The 18,558-nt window shown below is 51.5% G+C and overlaps 1 long non-coding RNA gene across 7 annotated transcripts in view; it reads left to right on the top strand.

Moving 5' to 3' along the window:
- Window positions 1–18,558, top strand: part of LOC115638716 — a 122,050-nt gene that overhangs the window by 37,836 nt on the left and 65,656 nt on the right. Inside the window, exon 1 of one of the 7 annotated variants that reach the window (XR_003997509.1) lies at window positions 21–199. The exons of the other annotated variants lie outside the window; for them this stretch is intronic. This is a non-coding gene — a long non-coding RNA (uncharacterized LOC115638716). Of the gene's footprint in view, window positions 1–20; window positions 200–18,558 lie in introns of those variants that run through there. 7 annotated transcript variants of the gene reach the window in all.

The raw sequence follows: 18,558 nt of genomic DNA, 5'->3' as shown, positions 1-18,558 counted from the left end.
CACGTTGTGCTGGAGCCGCTGGCGGGCGGGGAGGGATTATTTGGGGAGGGGGCTTTTTGCCTAGAGTCCAGCAAGCTTTTCCCACCTTCCTTCCTCCACTCTCCGAGGCGTGGAAGGAGAAGCGGAGCCGGGAGCTGGCAGCCGTTCCCAGGGGCAGGCCGAGACCCGCTGACCGCAGGAGGAGCAGCACAAGGCGAAGGTACTTTCCGTTCCGTTCCGTTCCGTTCCCCGCGTGTGATTCTTTGCGCCGGTGTCCGGTTGTGTGTTACTCCGGCGAGCAAAGAGGAGAAGTTGTTTCTCTCCCTTCTCACTGGCTGGTTGCAAAGGACGGACACGGACACCCCCACACCCCGCCAAATAACCCATTTCCCCCTATACAAAGGGCAAATGAAGCTGCTCTCCATTCCCCCCCCCCCAGGTTAGGCCTCTGGCCTATTTGCTGATTTTACCTCCGAAATCCGGGCCCTGACTGGGAGTAGCTTGTGCAGGACGGGTGGGTGAGAGTTTCTCTGCCCGTTTGTTAGGCCCGTTGGGTTGCAGCCTTTGCTTTGGGCTGATTCTTCTGCTTGTGACAGACCCAGAAACGGGGCCTTTTTTTAACACTCCTGGTTTAAGACTGTCTGAAAAACTCCAGGGGCTCCCCTCAAGGCCCAGCCTGGGGCTAGGAGTGGGGCAAGGGGAGCAGAAAGAGCTTCAACGGAGCCCAGAGATGCCAAATAAGAGCAAAGATGGGGAGAACGGGGGCAGGAGGCACCTCGAAAATCCTGGGAGGTCCCTTTAAGATGAATATTTCTGTTTCATCATCTGAGTCCTCATGACTCAGCATTTCTCACGCCAGTAATTTACAGTAATTACAAAGTCAGAGCCCAGCACAGTGAGAGGGGTTGAAGGTAAATTTGGGTGTGAGAAGGAAGCAGATCTCTAGGGAGAAGGGACAATTTGGGTGACATTATTCTAGATAAATGCTTAATTTTTCCTGGTTGCCTGTGTGAGTTAGCTGTGACTATTGCATAAAGAGTGCGTGGATTTGTGTGTTGCATTAGGATGTGTGTGTGTTGCAATATACACAGGGATTAAGATGCATGGAATCAGCCTGGATTGCAAGAGAGAGGCTTCCTAGTTAAGAAAAATATGAAATGGGAAGGATCTTGAAAGGCAGGAATCCGATCTGTAGATCTAAAAGGATTTGGTTTTTATTTTGTACTGTGCTGGGTGCATGAAGCAGGAAGTGGCAGCAGGATCCAAGCAAGGTGTGTGTGTATATGTTGTGTGCATGGAATGACCGAGGCCTATATTGAAAGGACTGGGTTGGTTTTTGTCTTTGGTTATCTAGCTGTATGAGTGTATGTGATATCATAAAGCTAGAGAACCGAATGTAAAAACTGATTCACTATTCTCCAGGACTTCCTACCATCTGAGAGCTCTCCCTGTAGTTAAACTGGGGAGTGAATTTCCACACGCCACCAGCCTCTGAATTATTGGCAGCTTTCTAAAGGAAGCGCATGCACCTTTTGCAAAGGGAGAGAGATTTAAAGTGAAATGTGCTGTGTCTATTTGGTTGAAATTTCCATGGGTTTTTGTCTTTAATCATTTCTTGAGGCCCAGGGATAACATCTGGTTTTCTGGTGATTATTTCCATTCCAGTCTAATGGTCCCTGGGCCAACTATAAACTCCAGCAACTTCTTATTTTCCCACAATGGTTTTAATTTTCACATTGACAATTAAATATTGTCATTGTGCACGTACAGAGATAAATAGAATAGAGATGGCTTCAAAGGAACCTTGAGCAAAACACCATTTATGGTGATGTAGAAGGAAAGTTGCTTAAATGTGTCGCAACAAGCAAATTGTATCAGAGTTAATGGGTGAAGTCCATGTGGACTGGACGATCTGTCTCATTGGGAGGAAAAATAAGTCAATTTCATAGAAGGTCCCATTGTTTGTCTGTGTCTATATAGATATTACAGTGTTGTTCATAGCAATGCTCGACTTAAGTCTGAGAAGCACGTTCCATTCTAAACTCTTACTGTCATTTCCGGTCCGTCTATTTGTCTTGCTTCACTGTTGTTAATATTTCAAAATATCTTGGTGACTGTCCATACAGCAGACACTGTGGTGGCATTATAATTATTTTACTGTCACTATTGATGAGACTGACTCTGTAGTCCCTGGAGCACTGACATCTCTGGGAGCTTGGCCTGTCCAAATGCTGCAGGGTTGGGCAATATCTGGGTATGTTTGGATAGTCTGCAGCCTGATACAGTTACAGCCACAACTGCCTTTTGGGTCTGCACTTGCAGTAGGGCGTGGTAAGTGGCGAGTGAAGGCAGCGGCACTGGCCCCTTTGCATTTTAAGGCCCAGTTCCACAATCACGTGTGATTTGTTCTTTGTATTGCAGTAGTGCCTCGAAGCCCCCGTGATGACCCAGCACTGGGCACTGTGCGAACACAGCCTCAGCCCGGGAGCTCTCCTGTTTCCTTCCAACAGGACAGGTTACAGGGGTAAAGTTAAGCACATGCTTAAAGTGTTTACAGGATTGGGGCCTAATTATGCAGCTTAAGCAATGTCCTTGTGATGCCAGAGTGGGGATGATACAGTTCATGAATATTATGGTGATGGGCCTCAGATAAAAACCTTGCCTGCGTTCACTGATGCCCTTTGGCCAAGGGATGTGCTCCTGTTTAATGCACCTATTTTCTCCCCCCTGAGCAGAAGAGGGGAAAAATCATTTATTAAAAAACATCAAATGCCCCCTTAGCAATTTGCAGCCCCTTTAAACCTGTTCCCATTCTGCAGAACCCACCTGCTATTTACAGCACGCTTGTTTTGTTATAACTAGGCCTCTCTTCTCTCCCCCTACTGAAACCCAGCCCGCTGGAGCCTGCACATATGGAACAGTTGTAATGCTGAAGATTCTGGCATCGTTACTCCTCAAGCTGGCTGTTACTCACATCTATAGCTGCATTGACCGTACAGGGTTGCATGTACTGGCTGTTAAGTTAAGCAGATAATGCATGAAGCTGATGTCCTGACACAGTGCAGGAGGGAACAGGATGACTACCCTCTTAAAACCTTCCCTGCTAGTGTCGCCGTTGTCCCGGTTTATCTGTAATGTGATGATCAATGCAGCTGATCCACGTGGGTCGATTATGGTGGCGTATCCTGGGTGGGGTCTGGTTGTGAGCAGGGACCAGCTCCGTGGGTAGCCAGTATCAGAGGAAGCTTGGGAAGTCCCTGCATGTTCCAGCTAAAGCAGCCCTGGTTCTTGGCCTCCGGCTGGGGAGCATCAGAGGTTGGCTCGATATTCAGTGCACAGGTGAGCGAGCTGCCAGGAAGGGGCGTTTTCAAAATGTCATCACACGATTTGGGCATCACTGCCCATAGGGTTGGGTCTCCTAGGCCCTGCAGATCGTATGTAATGTATAGAGCAAAACAGTGTTCTCACGGGAGGAAGGACGGGGTCTTGTCCATTTAAAACACTAGCCCCACCCCCGGAGTAATGAACTCGCTTTGTCCCCATCTCTGGGTGTGAACCTTCTCCATGCAGGGGTGGGTCTTACTGCCGTTAAGGGACCCAGGGCCCAGGCCTTGCCTGGGCAATTGGCCCCACTGAAGCCAAGAGGACTATCTGCAAGAGTAAGTGCTACTCCCATGAGTAAGACTTGCAGGGAGGGACCATGGATCACCAGTTCCCGGGGCCCCAGAGTGGGAGGGAAAAGTGGGTATTTCTCCTCTCTGAGGGGGCCTGTGGCACAGGTATTGCTGCACCCTCTCTCTGGCCGGGGCCTGCGCACCGCATAGTGTGTTGGCCTTGCCAAGCCACCATCATGGGTTGTCACCCACCACCCTGTTCCCATCAAGGTAGCAGTGTCCACCACCAGCGTGCTCCCTGCGGCAGGGAGGGGATTGTGGCCAAGCCCCGTCACCCATGCCCAGGTCTCTACTCTTGACCTCATCTTTGTCCCCATCTCTGCCCCCTTTTGGACAGTCGGCCACAGGCTTGTCAGTCTGTCTACGTGGAATTCTCTGCTTCAGTATGGGCACTTCCCCTTTTCCTCTCCAGCTCACGCTCTCTCTCCAAGGTGCTGTGATAAGGATCTCTCTTTATCTTGCACCAAGGGCCAAATTCTCATCCCATTTACACCAGAGTAACTCAGCACTTAATTTGTCCAGAAGGGCTTGCCAGGGCTGAGTCCCAGCACCTCTGGGCCTGGCAGTTCCTGGCCCTGGCACCTCTGGGCCTGGCAGTTCCTGGCCCTGGCACCTCTGGGCTCGGCAGTTCCTGGCCCTGGCACCTCTGGGCTCGGCTGTTCATGGCTCTGGCACCTCTGGGCCTGGCAGTTCATGGCCCCGGTACCTCTGGGCCTGGCAGTTCATGGCCCTGGCACCTCTGGGCCTGGCAGTTCATGGCCCTGGCACCTCTGGGCTCAGCAGTTCCTGGCCCTGGCACCTCTGGGCCTGGCAGTTCCTGGCCCTGGCACCTCTGGGCCTGGCAGTTCCTGGCCCCGGCACCTCTGGGCCTGGCAGTTCGTGGCCCCGGCACCTCTGGGCTTGCTGCATCAGTTATGAAAATAAAAAAATTGCTTGAGCCCCAGCACCTCTTTCGTTACAAGTGAAGCCCTGGAGTATCTGCACTGACAGCCAAGGAGCCCTCTGGGTTTGTGCTGGTGTAATCTTGCCTCTCTTTCCTCCCCTCACTTGGGTTTCCGCCTTGTAAATCTCACACTAGGTTTCCATGAAGAAGGTTCAGGCCATTTTAATGTCCCTAAAGGAGGGTCCTTCTTGCCACCTTGTGTCCATCTCACATTGCTTTTCTGTGGACTGGAGGACAAAAATTTATCTAAAGCGTTTTCTTCCTTCTGCCTTGCTGGGAATATAACTGGTCTGGGCTGTGACATCAAAGCTGGCCCACGCACTGGACTGGGGGTGTCGGGAGCCATCAGCCAGAGAGAGAGAAGATCTTGCCTGTGGCTTGTTTCAGATTATACCAAGTTCAGCTTCGCCTGATGTCCACGGTTAAGCCAACAAAGAGAGAACGGAAAGAGAAAAACATCAGACAGCCCCTTGGTTTGAAGGCTGCAGCAGAACTGTGACGGGAGCGGCAGGAAGGGGGAACAGCAGAGCGATCTCAGACAAACAAGGATTGTTTTCAGCTGACTGCCGTTTCTGTGCTGGTTACTTAGCAGAGGGGTCTATTAATAAACAGCCACCAAAGACTCTCCTGTTACCCTGGCCAGCATAGCACCGAGGGCTGCCTGAGGGCTGTGCACCTTGGTCTGGGATTTCAATCGTCATTAGCACAGGTGGCCCTGGCCACCAGGTGAGCCCTTCACAAAGGCCCTGCAGGATGTTTTGGCCAGTCCAGCCCCATCCTGAGGGTTTTGTTGTTGCAATGCAGCCCCTACACCGACAGCCCCCCACAGCGCTGCAGGGGCAGAATGGCAGAGAAGGGGTGTGTTGGATGGAGCACCCACCTCCACATTCCTTGGTGGGCGGGGGCTGTGGGGAGGGGGGCCGGAGCGTAGGATTCTGGGGGAAATTCTTCAATTCTGAGTTGAAAGCCCTGGCTGCCACTCTGTTGCGTCTCGAGGCCCTTTGTCCAGCCGAGGTTTGAGTGGAAGGAAGGCAGGCAAGCCATGTCATTAGCTGGTCTTACCACAGGTACTCGGGACAGAAAAGTGCGCTATGGAGCCAGCAGGAGTGCATGGCCTTCGCCTCGCACTCTTCTTTGCCGGCCCGATGAATTAGACAAGGGCTCTGAGGACCCCGAAGGAGAGAGGGTGGGGAAGGGCTGTTCTCCACTAGGAAAATAACCCATTGCAGTGCCTTTGTATAGGGAATAGAATATACCTTTGGATTTGCTGTGGGTAGGTCAGGCTGGGTCCATTTCCAATCATGCCTTCTCCGGGAAATGTTTTGTTTAGGGTGATTTTCACTTCTGTTGCACTGGGCTATTGTCTGGGGCTGATGTGAAACCTTCCCGGTAGCGGCATGCATTTATTTCAATGGGTTGGACCTTGGGGTCCCTGACTGAGGCAAGACTTCCATTGACTCCCATGCGAGTCTGGCCTGAGATTTTTCAAAGATGGTTTTCAAAAGGGTTCGGTGTCTGGCTCCTATTGAATTCCAGTGGGATTTAGGAGCCTAATCCTGGTAGATCCCTTTGAAAATCCCAGCTTTTTTGCCACTATAAGATCAGGGCCTGTTTTTGCCTAGTTCCGATAATGCTGGAGCCTTCTACTAGCAGGGTGCAGGCCTATAAAATTGACACATTTAGTATGTTTCACGCTGTCTTCCTGCACATCACTGGTTAAATTGTACACTCATGCACCCCAGGCAGGGCGGGGTCAACTCAGTGGAAAGAAATGGAAGCTAATGATGGTGGAAAACATTTGCAGTGTCTGTGCAATACTCATATTGTCATATTAACCTGTCAGACAGTATTTATGCCGCAGCATAATCCAAAGGAATAATGCAACATGGTTGATGCCTTATCTTCTGAATCCTGGCTCCCTCTGCCATGGGTGCCCAGATTGAAAGGGATTCTTTGCAGGAAATATTTGCTCGGTGACATCTATATTAATGGCTTTTTATGGAGAGGAGGACCTGAGGAAGCTCTCAGGGTATGTTGGTTTCTGGAAGCTTTCTTTTTCCTGCCGACTCCTTGTAAACCAGTCAGGAAGAATTTCTTAAAATAGGTTCCACTTTAAGGACATATCTGCTGAATGCCATTAATTTTCTGGGGTTCGTTAAAAGCAAACTTGGTATCATAGCAACTGAATCTATTCCAGGGAATCAGCCAATCGGAAAGCACTTTGTGTACAACCGAAGGCAGGAGAAAGGAGCCGCTCAGGTTAGTTCCTGGGCACAAGTCTCAGCAAGTGAAGTTTTAATTTTCAGGAGGTCACTCCCCGTTTAATTTAATTATTATTATTTTAATGAAGAGGTGAGAGAAAGAGAGAAATTTCCCACAAGCCAAAAATATTTAAGACTGTCTCATTTTACCAACTAACTCCCTTCCCTCCCACCCAAACAAACAGAAAACCTCATCACAGAGCAACCCCCGGGCCCTTGCTAAGGCCTCTGGGCTGTAACACGGGTTCTTAGTCTATCGGATGCTCAGGATCTGCACATAAATAACAGGAGCTGAATGGATAGGCCATTTTATTGTCTACCGGTAAAGAGGGGGGCATGGGAATCGCCAGATTGAATCAAACCACTGGGTCCCTCTAACCCAGTATCCTATCTCTGATGGGGACTGGCACCGGCTGTGTCAGAGGGGGAAACCCTGCAGCAAAGGAATAAATGTTTCCACTAACCCCCAGCAGTTCGAGGGAGGCTAGTTGAGGGGTGCGGCGGGTCAACTGAAGGGCAGCTTCTCTCTAGCAGTCACCCCAGTTCAGTGTCCCTGACATAGACAGCTAAACTCTGCTCTCTTACGCCCAGGCTGAAGTCAATGGGGACTGCCCAGGTGTAACCCAGGCCAGTGCTACAGGCACTCGGATAGCATAGGGATAGAACTAGCTCCAGAGATGGTCTTCGGCCTGCTGATATATTTAGTTTTTCCCCACTAGCCCTGGGAAGTAAAACTCTGTGTGTGCATTGGGTTGAGACATATCTCCTGCAAGCTTGGCACAGGGCATGTTGCCAGGCTGGGAGAGTGAAGCCCTCTGTGCCTGCACTGATCCGAGACAGTGATAGAAGAAGCTAGACCTTGAAGAGCAGTCTCTTTCTGGGGATTTTCATTGGCTTTGTATTCACCTTCTGGTCTAGGGGGAGCTTTGGGAGTCTGGCTTCGGGGGATCTGGCTTTCTAGCTTTCCTCTGCAACCACGAGAGCTAGAAACTTACCTTTTTGTTTCTTTTAAAATGAAAGCTGAGGTTCTCAGGCAGTCACCTGACTCCAGGAGCTGGGGCTTTAAGAAAAACACCAGATAGCCCAAGAATATAATGACAAGAGTTGATAACAGTGGCAGCCCATCTGCCTGTGAAGTCATTGTGGCCCCATTTGGGCACAAGGGTTGGCCCTCCCCCATGTCTTTGAAGGATCAGGGCCTAATGGTAAAGAGGTTTTTTAACCCTTTTCTTCCCTTCCCTCACTGTCCTAGGAGAGGGACTGGCTCATCCCTTCTCTTTACACTTTTCCCTCCAGCTTCTACCCACAGCTTCTGTTTTGGTTGATTGGGCATGTTGCACAGATGCCGACCCTGCGTTGTCACGACTCCTGGGTCCTCCTCTCAGCCCCTCACTATGTGAACTTGGGGCATGTCACTTCCCCTCTCCCTGCCTCAGTTTCCCCCTCCATAAATTGGAGCAGACATTCTCACCTCCCAGGGGAGGCGTGAAACTAGCTGGCACCCTGAGCAGCAGCAGCTGGGGTGGGAACGTCCACCCAGTTCTCTGAAAGTGACTGGTGATTTTCACGCCATCTTTGCCGTTTGTCCCCGAGCGCCATCAAAGCAGGTTCTGACTAATCCTGTTAAAGTAACTGCGGGGGTGGGGAGGAGGCAGCTGCTGCTATCCCACCCCCCACTGCCCCCTGGCAATAAGAGAGAGCCTGAAAGGGCCTTCCTGTACCCTCGCTTTGCAGGCTTTTGTGCAGGGATCCTGGCACTCACTGGGAGGAAGGAAACTGGGAAAGGGACTATGCCAGCAGCTCATCAAAAGGCTTGGCCAGGCCATTAAGGAGCTGGCTTGGGGATAGGGGGAGAGTGAATGGGAACAGGCAGCTCCCTGCACGCCCAGCCAGGCTCTTTCTGCCCCGCTCTGTGCCGTCAGGAAGATGCAGCAGGGCTGCCAATTGCCATCCCCTTAAATAGTCGGTTTTCATTGGGAGCTGCCAGGATCTGGGGCCCAAGGCTTGGCTACCAGGCCCTGTCAGCACTAGAAAGAGGCCTTTGTCACGTACCTAGGGCTGGTGGGGGCCGTTAGGCTGGTGTCCAGATGCCTCCCTGGCTAAACTGCCTCTGAATCAGCCGACCTGCTCTCTTGATGCTCCTGGCAGAAGGACGGATCCCCTGTTAACTGTGTGTCTTTGCTGACTGCTGGTTGTTTCCCCTGGGATTGGGGCTAAGTCCTCGGGCAGTGGGGCAGATTTGCTTCTCAGGGGATCATATGGAGCTGCTGCATCCCGTCTTGGTTCACGTGGGGCTTGAATTTCCCAGAGTTTCAGGTTCAGTTGAACCCCGAGGATGCTCATTCTGATTCTGCTGCAGCCCCGTTGGCTTTAGTACAGGCACTCTTGACTTACGGTGGGACAACCTGAGCAGTATCAGGCCCAGAAACTCACCACAAAGAGTGGCCCAAGATGCCACGGGTTTTTTGCCTGGTTTCAATAAATCAGCCCCATAAATCAACTCCTTTGCTGTGGGGAGCAGGATTGGGTTCACTCTGGATCTTTGTGGGGGTATGGGGGCTCTTTGGATCTTCTGAGAGGAGTCAGGGTGTGAGGGCAGGATACTCTGGATTTCAGTGGTGTGGATTTGAGAGGAACTTCCAAGGGGAGACCTTGAATCACCCAGTTGTTCTCACACTTCAGGGCAAGTCTGAGTTGAGGGTGCCTGGGCCAAAATTTTCGCAGGGGCCTATTGATTTTTGGGTGCCCAACTCGAGATGCCTTCAGAGTGCTTGGTTTTCCTTGGTGGGCATGGGGCACTGTCCAAACACCAGGCCTCCTTTGGCACAGCTCAGATGGACGCCCAGCGTCGTTTGTTGCTTTAAAAAATCCCAGCCTCATTCATTCTCCTTCCCGGAGGTCCCTTGTCTAGAGGGACCCACCTGATGTCAGCATTGGAGTCCCTTACCCTGTAAGCTGTTAGCCCTTAGGGAATGCAAGATATGTTCTCCCACTGCCTGGCCCTTCCCCTGGAGAGAGCAGCCGGTGGCTTCCTGATCCAGTCAGACTCAGTTCTGGGTCCCTGTGGGGAGACGGGCACAAGGGCGGGAGGCCTTGTTTAGTGTCTGCTGTCCTGGTGAATCCCTGCCTGCTGGGACCCAGGACCAGCCCCACAAACCAGGCATCGGATGGTAGCAATTCGCAGCTAGTCTGCACCTGGGCTAGACATGGCCTAGAGGTCAAAGGCATCCCAGCCCACTTCCCTGGATCTGGCTAATCCTTGCCCCCGCCCCAGCGCCTGGTGATCTTGTATTCCACATGGCATTTCCATGGTGCTCCGGGGATGAGGGATGTGTCAGGGGTCTGCTGCCTGCATCAGCCCCACCTCACTGGGAAGACACCCGGCTCCTTGAAATCTCTCACTCTTCTGCAAGAGAACAGTTCTCTCTGCTTCAGCACCTATCACCTGATGGGGACATTTCTCCCTTCACTTGAAACAAGCATCTTGTGGCCTGGTGGCTAGAGGATAGCCAGGACTTCTGGGTTCACTTCATGGCTCTTCCTCTGACTAGCTGGACCCTTGGGTGAGCTACTGAGGGTCACAGTCAATGACTGCTCACGTGAGGAAGATCTGTGAAATTAGGCCCTGTTGCCGCTCCATGACTCAGTTTCCCCTTCTGTAAAATGGAGTTAATCCCTGGGCGGGGGCAGCTGGGAGGCTTAATTCATTAATGCAGAGAAAGGCCCTCGAGATGCTGAGATAAAGGGTGCTAACCAAGAGACAAAGGGTAACTATTCAGGAGCCTCTTTGGTTTAGGGCCAGATTCCGCTTGGGGTCCCACCCCCTTAGGCCCAAGAGGTGCACAGGGCAGGATGTAGCCCTTGGTGCTGTATACTTACAGCAGCATGGCTGAGCTGCTGAGGCTGCATGGCGGGGCTGGGGCGGAAGGGCAGCAGACAGGCCGGGGCTATGGAGACTTCGCCTCCGGCCCTGAGCTCAGAACTGACGGGCAGCTCAACTGGAGCATGGTGAAACTCAGCGGGTAAATGCGACATGGCACCCAGCCTCCCAGAGCGCTAAAAATAGCTCCACAGAGAGGCTGCCTCTCGCCTGCGCATGTTTACAGTATTCAGCGGCTGAGCATTTTTAATTGGCCATTGGTGGGGAAAGGGGGAGGGAGAGGAAAGATGGCGACCAACATGTGCTGCATTTCTGAGGCCCAGCCTGCCTCTGTAATGGTCCTGAATTGAAACTGGAGTCCACAGCACTGGGGATGGTGGGCGTGGGTGTGCGGGTGCAAGCCAGGTACCTGGATGCGGGCCAGGGCCGGTGACCAGTTCATTAATGCAAGTTCTCTTACTGCTACCGGGTGTCTAAGGAGAGGGGTTGGGTGGGGAAATCCACACCCGGCAAGGAAGAACATGGGATCTGTCACCTGCAATGTGACCTCGTGCCTTGTAAAGTGGTTGGAAAGCTCCTGTCAAGGCATTGGGTGGGTCTCTTAGGAGGCACTTTCCAGCTGGGCTCAGGCCCCCTCAGCAGGATCAGTTCTGATCTCATCAGCCAACAGTTCCCATTGAGAATGACACAGGAGCCAACTCTCTGCTTGCGGCTTTGGGAACAGGGAGCTGAGCACCTGAGGGGATTGAACCCTTTTAAAGCTGGAGGAGCAGGTCTGAACCTCTGGCGACTTGGGCTAACATGACCCACGTTTTTTCTTCTACGGTATCGTACACTCACACTCGGGCTGGCTGGGAAATGACTCTTCTTTTCTTCTTCACACAAAATATAAATGAAAACTATTCCCCCTGCCATTTTGTCAGTGTTTTTCTTCTGTTTTTTGTTCAAGTTTTTGTCAAAAAACGGCGTTTGGGGGAAATCATTTTTTGAACAAGAAGTCTGTAGTTTTTGACAAAAGCTGACATTTTTTGTGAAAATGTCTATTGTTCAAAAAAAAGAAAAAAGAAAAAAAGCCTTTTTGTCCAAAACAATGATGATAATATTCAGTACAAATAATTTGTGGCCTGCTCAAGTTGAGATTCTCTTTGTGATCTGAGGGGTCCCCCACCACCCCCAGGGCCCACAGACTCATGGCTTTGCCATCTGTTGTATGAAAAGTTCCCTAATGAGGGGGCAGGGGTGGGGGGACATTACCCCTCCATTAAATCAAATTGAATCGACTCCTTGGGGGAGGATTTTTCTTTGCTATCATTGGAGGCAGGAACTTCTGACATGAGCACTTCATCCCTCCACTTGCTTCCGAGCTGGAGAACGAAAGTAGATGATTGTCAGACTCCACCATGTACTTGATAGCAGGGGGAAAAGTCATTTATGAAAAAAAAAAAAAAGCATCACTTAAAAAGACAGAAAGGGTAAAAGCCCTGGACAAAGCCAAGTCCCTGGGCTGGAGACAACGAAAAACACGGCTGTGTTTGACTTTAGGCCGTTTATAAGTAACCATTGAACAGGCAACAGTAAGGAAGCATTCCTTCCAATCAGGTGTGTCATGGCAGCTGCGAAACCTCTGTCCATTGCTCCACAGCTGGAGGAGGCTGGCCCAGGGAGCTGTTTAGCTGCTAATTTTGATAGATGTCAGGCTGAAGGCTGCAAATCAGCAGCTGGGGGTGGAGGAAGCGATATGGGCATTGCTCAAGGGTCCTTCACTCTCCCTTCACAACTGTGTGGCCAGGGCTAGGGTGACCAGACAGCAAGTGTGAAGAATCAGGACAGGGGTGGAGGGTAATAGCCTATGTAAGAAAAAGACCCCAAAATCGAGACTGTCCCTATAAAATCAGGACATCTGGTCACCCTAGGCCAGGGCTGCCCATGGATTCACGAGCATGCACACTTCTTGCTGCTAGCCCATGTGTCCAAGCCAGCTCATGGGTGCATTCACACCACAGCACACCGACATCCACACTCATTCCCGTGCACACTCCCACATGCAGACAAAGGTTCACAGGCATGTAAACACATGGGTATTTGCACAAGGGTTTTGTGCTAATTGGAAAATAGAGGAGGTGAATTTGGTCTTTTCGTGTTTAGCCACGCGCCAGTCTGGCTCAGCCTGGCGTTCAGGGGCCCACTGCACCTGGGTACAATGGGATTGGCAGAGTGATGCCGTCTGGCCTGGGTTGTGCAGGAGCCTGGGGCATATGAGTTCAAGCTTAATGAATCCATTGGTGCTTATAAAGGGCCTGGAGAAGCCCAGGTAAGCAATGCTAGAGCAGAGAGTTATCATTACTTCTAACATACTGCAGTGACCAGCAGTCCTTGTGTCACTTGTATGCTCCCAGTAGAGCATCCCTGCTGGGCTCAGAGCTGTTACTGGTGTGTTGATGCAAGGACTGGTGAGCTGGGACAGCTGGTGTGTGGATCAGAGGGCCTGATGCATCTCAGTCGCTGCATCATTGCTCTGGTACAATCAGCGACCTTGGCTGGTACCATGAGTTGGCCTCCCCCCAGCTCTGCGTGCCTGGGCCATGAAACGCTCACACAACATGGGATGAGTGGGGTGGGACCCCAAACCAATCCTTGCCTGGGGGCAGTGAGGGATGGGCACGTGGGGAGCCCCAGGCAGCACGAACAGCCTGGAGAGGAGGCGGCAAGTGGGGAGGGATCTCGGCGAACGACAGGGACGATTACTTGAAAGGCTGACACTGAAACATGGTGAGCTGGAGCCTTTTTTGTGGAGAAATTATTATTTACAGTTTAATATCTTCGTGTTTCTATGGAAACTCCATGGCTGCGCTGGGTGGGAAAGTCAAAACCGGCTGGGGAAAAGGTGATATTTGAGCAAGAGAGAGAGAGAGAGCTGTAGGTATGTGTGAGAGAGAGCCTAGAAATCTGGAGCCTGGCAAAAATCCCCCCCGTCACTGGCATGAGTAAATTCGCTGGCGTTGTGTCAGTACGTAGTTTTCTAGCCTGAGGCCTTGGTTGTTATTCCTGTTGGCACAGGATGGGTTAATAGGCGTTGTGTCCGGGAACCTTGCCTGACAAATGTTTCAAGGTAGGTGTGTGTGTGTGCACGCGCGTGTGTGCACACATATAACTATCTTTCTTTTAAAAATAAAAATAGCCACATACACACACATAGCTTCATCCAACGGCCTTTCAAGTCTTTGGAGAGACTCTCATTATTTTCAAGAAGCTGTGGGTCAGGCCCAGAGATAACACAGAAGTGTGTTAAATTACATACAAAAATCAATGTCCAAAGACCATTAAGGTTGCAAAGCCAAGCACTCAAATGTTAGGAAATGCCAGCGCTGAGGTTACCTGGGCCTGGGCCCCCCACTGTACAATACAGTCTCCAAGCCGTGATCACAGATGATTTTTTCCTGCCTCATTCCGTGCGCTGGGAGTGGATCAGGGCTGTGCCGTGAAGCAGGCTGTCTGGAGGAGCCCTGCCTCATTTTGTTGTAGATGTTGGAAGCAGGGGCGGCTCTAGGCATTTTGCCGCCCCAAGCACGGCAGGCAGGCTGCCTTCGGCGGCTTGCTTGCGGGAGGTCCCCGGTCCTGCGGATCCAGCGGCACGCCTGTGGGAGGTCCATCGAAGCTGTGGGACTAGCGGACCCTCTGCAGGCATGTTGCTGAAGGCAACCTGCCTGCTGCTCTCCTGGCGACCGGCAGAGCACCCCCCGTGACTTGCCGCCCCAGGCACACGCTTGGTGTGCTGGTTCCTTGAGCCGCCCCTGGTTGGAAGCTGTGCCGTGAATGAGCCTGAGACAGAGCATGCTCTGTCACTCTGTGGGGATGGCACATGCGTAGTCTGGTTACAGGTAGGAGCTGTGAGGGGACAGAGAATGCCCAGTACGGCTGCAACCTTTGGAGAACGGAGGGGCCAAACTCTAACAAGTCTCTACTGAGCATGCGTGAACTGGGATATTTTTAGAGGCTTTATAACTTGGCTAAATGAAGACAGATTTTCATGGGGATGGCAAAACCCACATCCTGACACCAGGACAAATCTCCTGCCGAATTTCAAGCCCCTGCTCCAGAACATGGAAGTGCTAGAGCTTTTCAATGATTCAATTGTAAGGATTGCTTTAACATGGGCAAATGGCAAAACAATGTATTTTTTCCCAGTCTTATCCTCAAAAACAACTGAATCATTTTTTTCTGAAACTTCTCCCCTGCCCCAAATTCAGATGCCCAGCGTGGAAAATTTCATTCCGAATAGTTAAAGTTTGGCAAAGTTATAAGCAAATGAAAAGAGGGTCTTATAATGGAAAGTGTTGGGCCACTTTAAATGATAAGCTGTGCTACTGGCCGTGCTGATAGTTGTCTGTGTGGGTGAAGGTACACGCTTATATGTCTACACCTTTTAAAAGAGACGTGGAACCAGAGGGCATGTACACGCCCATGCACGCATGCACATGGCTCCATCCAAAGCTTCTCGATCCAAAGGAAAGACTTCCATTGACTTCAGCTCATTTTGGATCAGCCCCAGAGAGAACAGGGGGATGTGTGTGTATTAACATCTATACATGTATAAATTACAAATACATTGGCATTTATTAAAATGATAGAGGAAATGAAGAACCCAATTTCTCCCCCTCCCGAATTTGTTCTCCCTTTTTGGTTTATCTCTTTATTTTTCCTCCAGGAAATACAGACTAGCTCCCCCTCGGATTGTAGTCAGGGCATGGGGGTTGGAATCCATCCCTGGCTAGAAAGCATGAGGGGTAGTGGGGAAAGGCCGGGCCATGTGGGGTAGGGAGGAGGTAATTATCTGGGGCAGGGGGCTGCAAAGAGCACTGAGCTGTGTGTGTGAGCGAGGGGGCGGTTTTGTTGATCCACTGTGCTAGGATTGGATATGAGGGAGCTGGAGCGGGAGGGAGTTGTGTGTCATGCCTGGATCCCCGTAGGAGGCCCTGATGGCTGTGGATGGATTGGGGAGCGGGCATGTTCTCTTGCTGAAAGTGCTCATGCAGAAAGAGCCTCCCGGTGGCGAAGGCCTTCTCCCCCTAATAGCCGGTGACAGCCTCTTGCTAGCGGGTTCGGCCCTGCATTAGGCACAGACCGGGGGATTAAAGGGATGCAACATCCCTCTTTTGTCAGACAGAACAAGATCCTAGCAAAGAGCACGTCCTTTCCTAGCTCAGCCTCCGAGTCCAGTCGCTGCAGAGACCCTGGCTTTGTGGAGCCCCAGACAGGAAGGATTCGGGCAGAGCGCTGGGGAAGTGGGTGCAGTAGGGCTGGAACACTGTTATCATGGGGGAGGAAAACATGTATTTGGGTTGTTATTATTACCTCCAGCCAGGGGGTGCAGCAGCCCCTCTGCACCCTTAGTTCCAGCACCTAGGAGTGTGTGTTCCTGGTTGGGCAGCTGGGGATCCCTCCTGGCGCTTTAATCTCCTCTCTGTTGGGGGAGCTGACTTCATTTGGTTATGGCGAAATGACCATCCTCTACTCACCTGCTCCCAGCCCTGTCTCGGTCCCTCCCCACTGAGCGATGGGCAGAGAACCTTCTCCTCTGCAGCTCCTGCCATCTGGATTGGCCTCTCCGCCCCACTGCACATCTTACCTTCTCCTCCCCGTTTATTCACTGCACCTCTGTAGAGCTGGACACAAACAGCAGGCCAAAGCCTTCCTTTGCCAGCGTGAGCTGGCACAGAAGCTCTATTGGTTTCTATTGAGCTAGGCTGATTTGCACTGACAGGGGGACAAAACCTAATCCCAGGTTAAAACTGTGTCCATCCCGGCTGGACTGCCCCCTTGCAGAGACCAGCACAAAGGCCTGGCCCCTATTCTGCTCTTAAACAAGACTCCAGGGGGACCAAAGGGCTGCTAAGATCTCAGACTAGCCCTGCACATCACTCTCTGTCTGCAGAGAACTGACACATGGCTCCTGCAAGGCTCAGAGCCCAGGGCTGGAGCCCCACCCAGGCCCTGAATGGCCAATAAACAAACCCAGTTGCACCTGGAGGGGGAATCAGGCTTAACCCAGCCTGAGGAGCAGCTGGGTTGGGTCAGGCTGGTTAGTATCAAGAGAGGAGGTTTGCAGCAGGGAGGGGTTGTGAGTTTCTCTCTGGGAAAGGGGGGGTGCTGAGGGGAAGCAGGTCTGGGACCCTCACCTGACTAAAGGAGGCTGGCAAGCGGGCCCTGGGGGTGCACACCAAATGAAGGTCAGGATTTGGGCTGTCAGGGGTGTTCTGTGAGGAGACAGAGTCAGGGGAGTTCAAGAGGCCTAAACAGGGCAAGCCAGAGAGCAGCTGTAGGGAGAAGCTTGGGGAAATAGCAGCAAGGTGGGGACTCTGTTGACCGGGTCTGGGTGTCATAGTGTCCCTGGGCTGAAACCTGGGGTAGTGGGTGGACCTGGGCTCCCCTGGCAGAAGGGGACAAAGCCTTTGGAAAGCTGTGAAGTGCAGGGGTCTGGAGCCAGAGCCATAGGCACCCTGGTGGGGCTATGGGACTGTTTGAAGTTGGGCTTTGTTACCCTGGAAGGGGTGGACTAACTGGTGGTCTGGCTGAGTGACAGGAGAAGAGTACTGCAGAGACAGAGCAAGTGTTGGCAGGGGTGAGCTGCAGGGGAGAGCTGCTGGGTATTCCTGCAGTGAGTGAAACCCTGCCAAAACATCAGCCAGGTCCAAAATCCCGTGGGCCTGTTCACCAGGGCCCTGCACTGGTGATGTCATTTGCATTAGTGCAAAATGGGCATGAAATGGCACTGGGGTAAATGACGGCACTGGTGACATGGGCCCCATGAGACACTCTCCCCTTTTGCGGGGCTTTGATGCGTTCCCTCCTGTCCCAGGCAGCACAGAGGTGCTTGACCATGAAAATAACCATTTTCTTTAAATGATGCCCCTGCCCCCAACGTCTGAAGGTTGATTCTAAGGTTTGAGCCAGGACTTGTTTTGAGACTAGTTCCCCTGAATCCACAACTGACAGCAGGGAATGGGGAGGCAGGAAGTTTTCAGTATTGCTAATCCAAGCACTCCAACGCTGAGTCAGGCCCTCAAAAGTCATGAAATTGGCTTAAAAACCTGTGTGGTTTCTGTTCATTTGCCTTCTGTCTCTTGACCCTTTAGGGTTCACGTTTCCAAGCTTTTCTTCACAGCCGGGAGAGCTGGAAATGTACTTTGTGTTCAGTGAAAGTGGGAATCCTCATGGAATCCTGCCAGCCTCAGAGCTGGGTCTTTAAGAAAAGCATCAAATCTCAGAAGGCTCCTAATAAAATTGTGAGCAGCACTGTGTGTCAATGGGCTGGTGTAATGCACACTGGAAACCACCTTCCTCCCACCAGATTTAGAACCCACTCAGAAGTCAAAGGTTCTAGCTTGGAGCAGAACTTGGGACTGTCAAGATGCAGGATCTGTATCCAAGCATAGATCTGCTACGTGTTGGTTATATTGGGTCACCCTAGGTCTCCTGGGAACAGGGCAAAAATTATCCTTTAACAAGGCTGTTTGTTGTTTTCCAGATATCTTAGCTATCCCTGCAGGTAGAAGCACAACTTCCCTTTAAAGCCATTGGTTCAAAGTTAGGGAAAAACAAATGATGTGAGACCCACAACAGCTGTAGAGTTTTTGTGGAAGCCCTCAACCCCAAGTAGGTTGTGCAGGCTCCTACCATGAGGTTAGAAAGAGAGAGCACTGGAGAAGGGGCTTGCCCCCAGCTCTTCTCCAATACAGATTTGATCTTAGTCAATTCCACAACTAGGAGTGTCAAGTATTGGTAGTTAATCTTTGCCATAGGCCATTAAGCATCACTGAATGC

This window comes from Gopherus evgoodei, chromosome 22 (assembly GCF_007399415.2).
Source record: "Gopherus evgoodei ecotype Sinaloan lineage chromosome 22, rGopEvg1_v1.p, whole genome shotgun sequence".
NCBI lineage: Eukaryota > Metazoa > Chordata > Testudines > Testudinidae > Gopherus > Gopherus evgoodei.
Note: the sequence above shows the minus strand (reverse complement) of the source record. Positions and strands in the feature narration are given on the sequence as shown.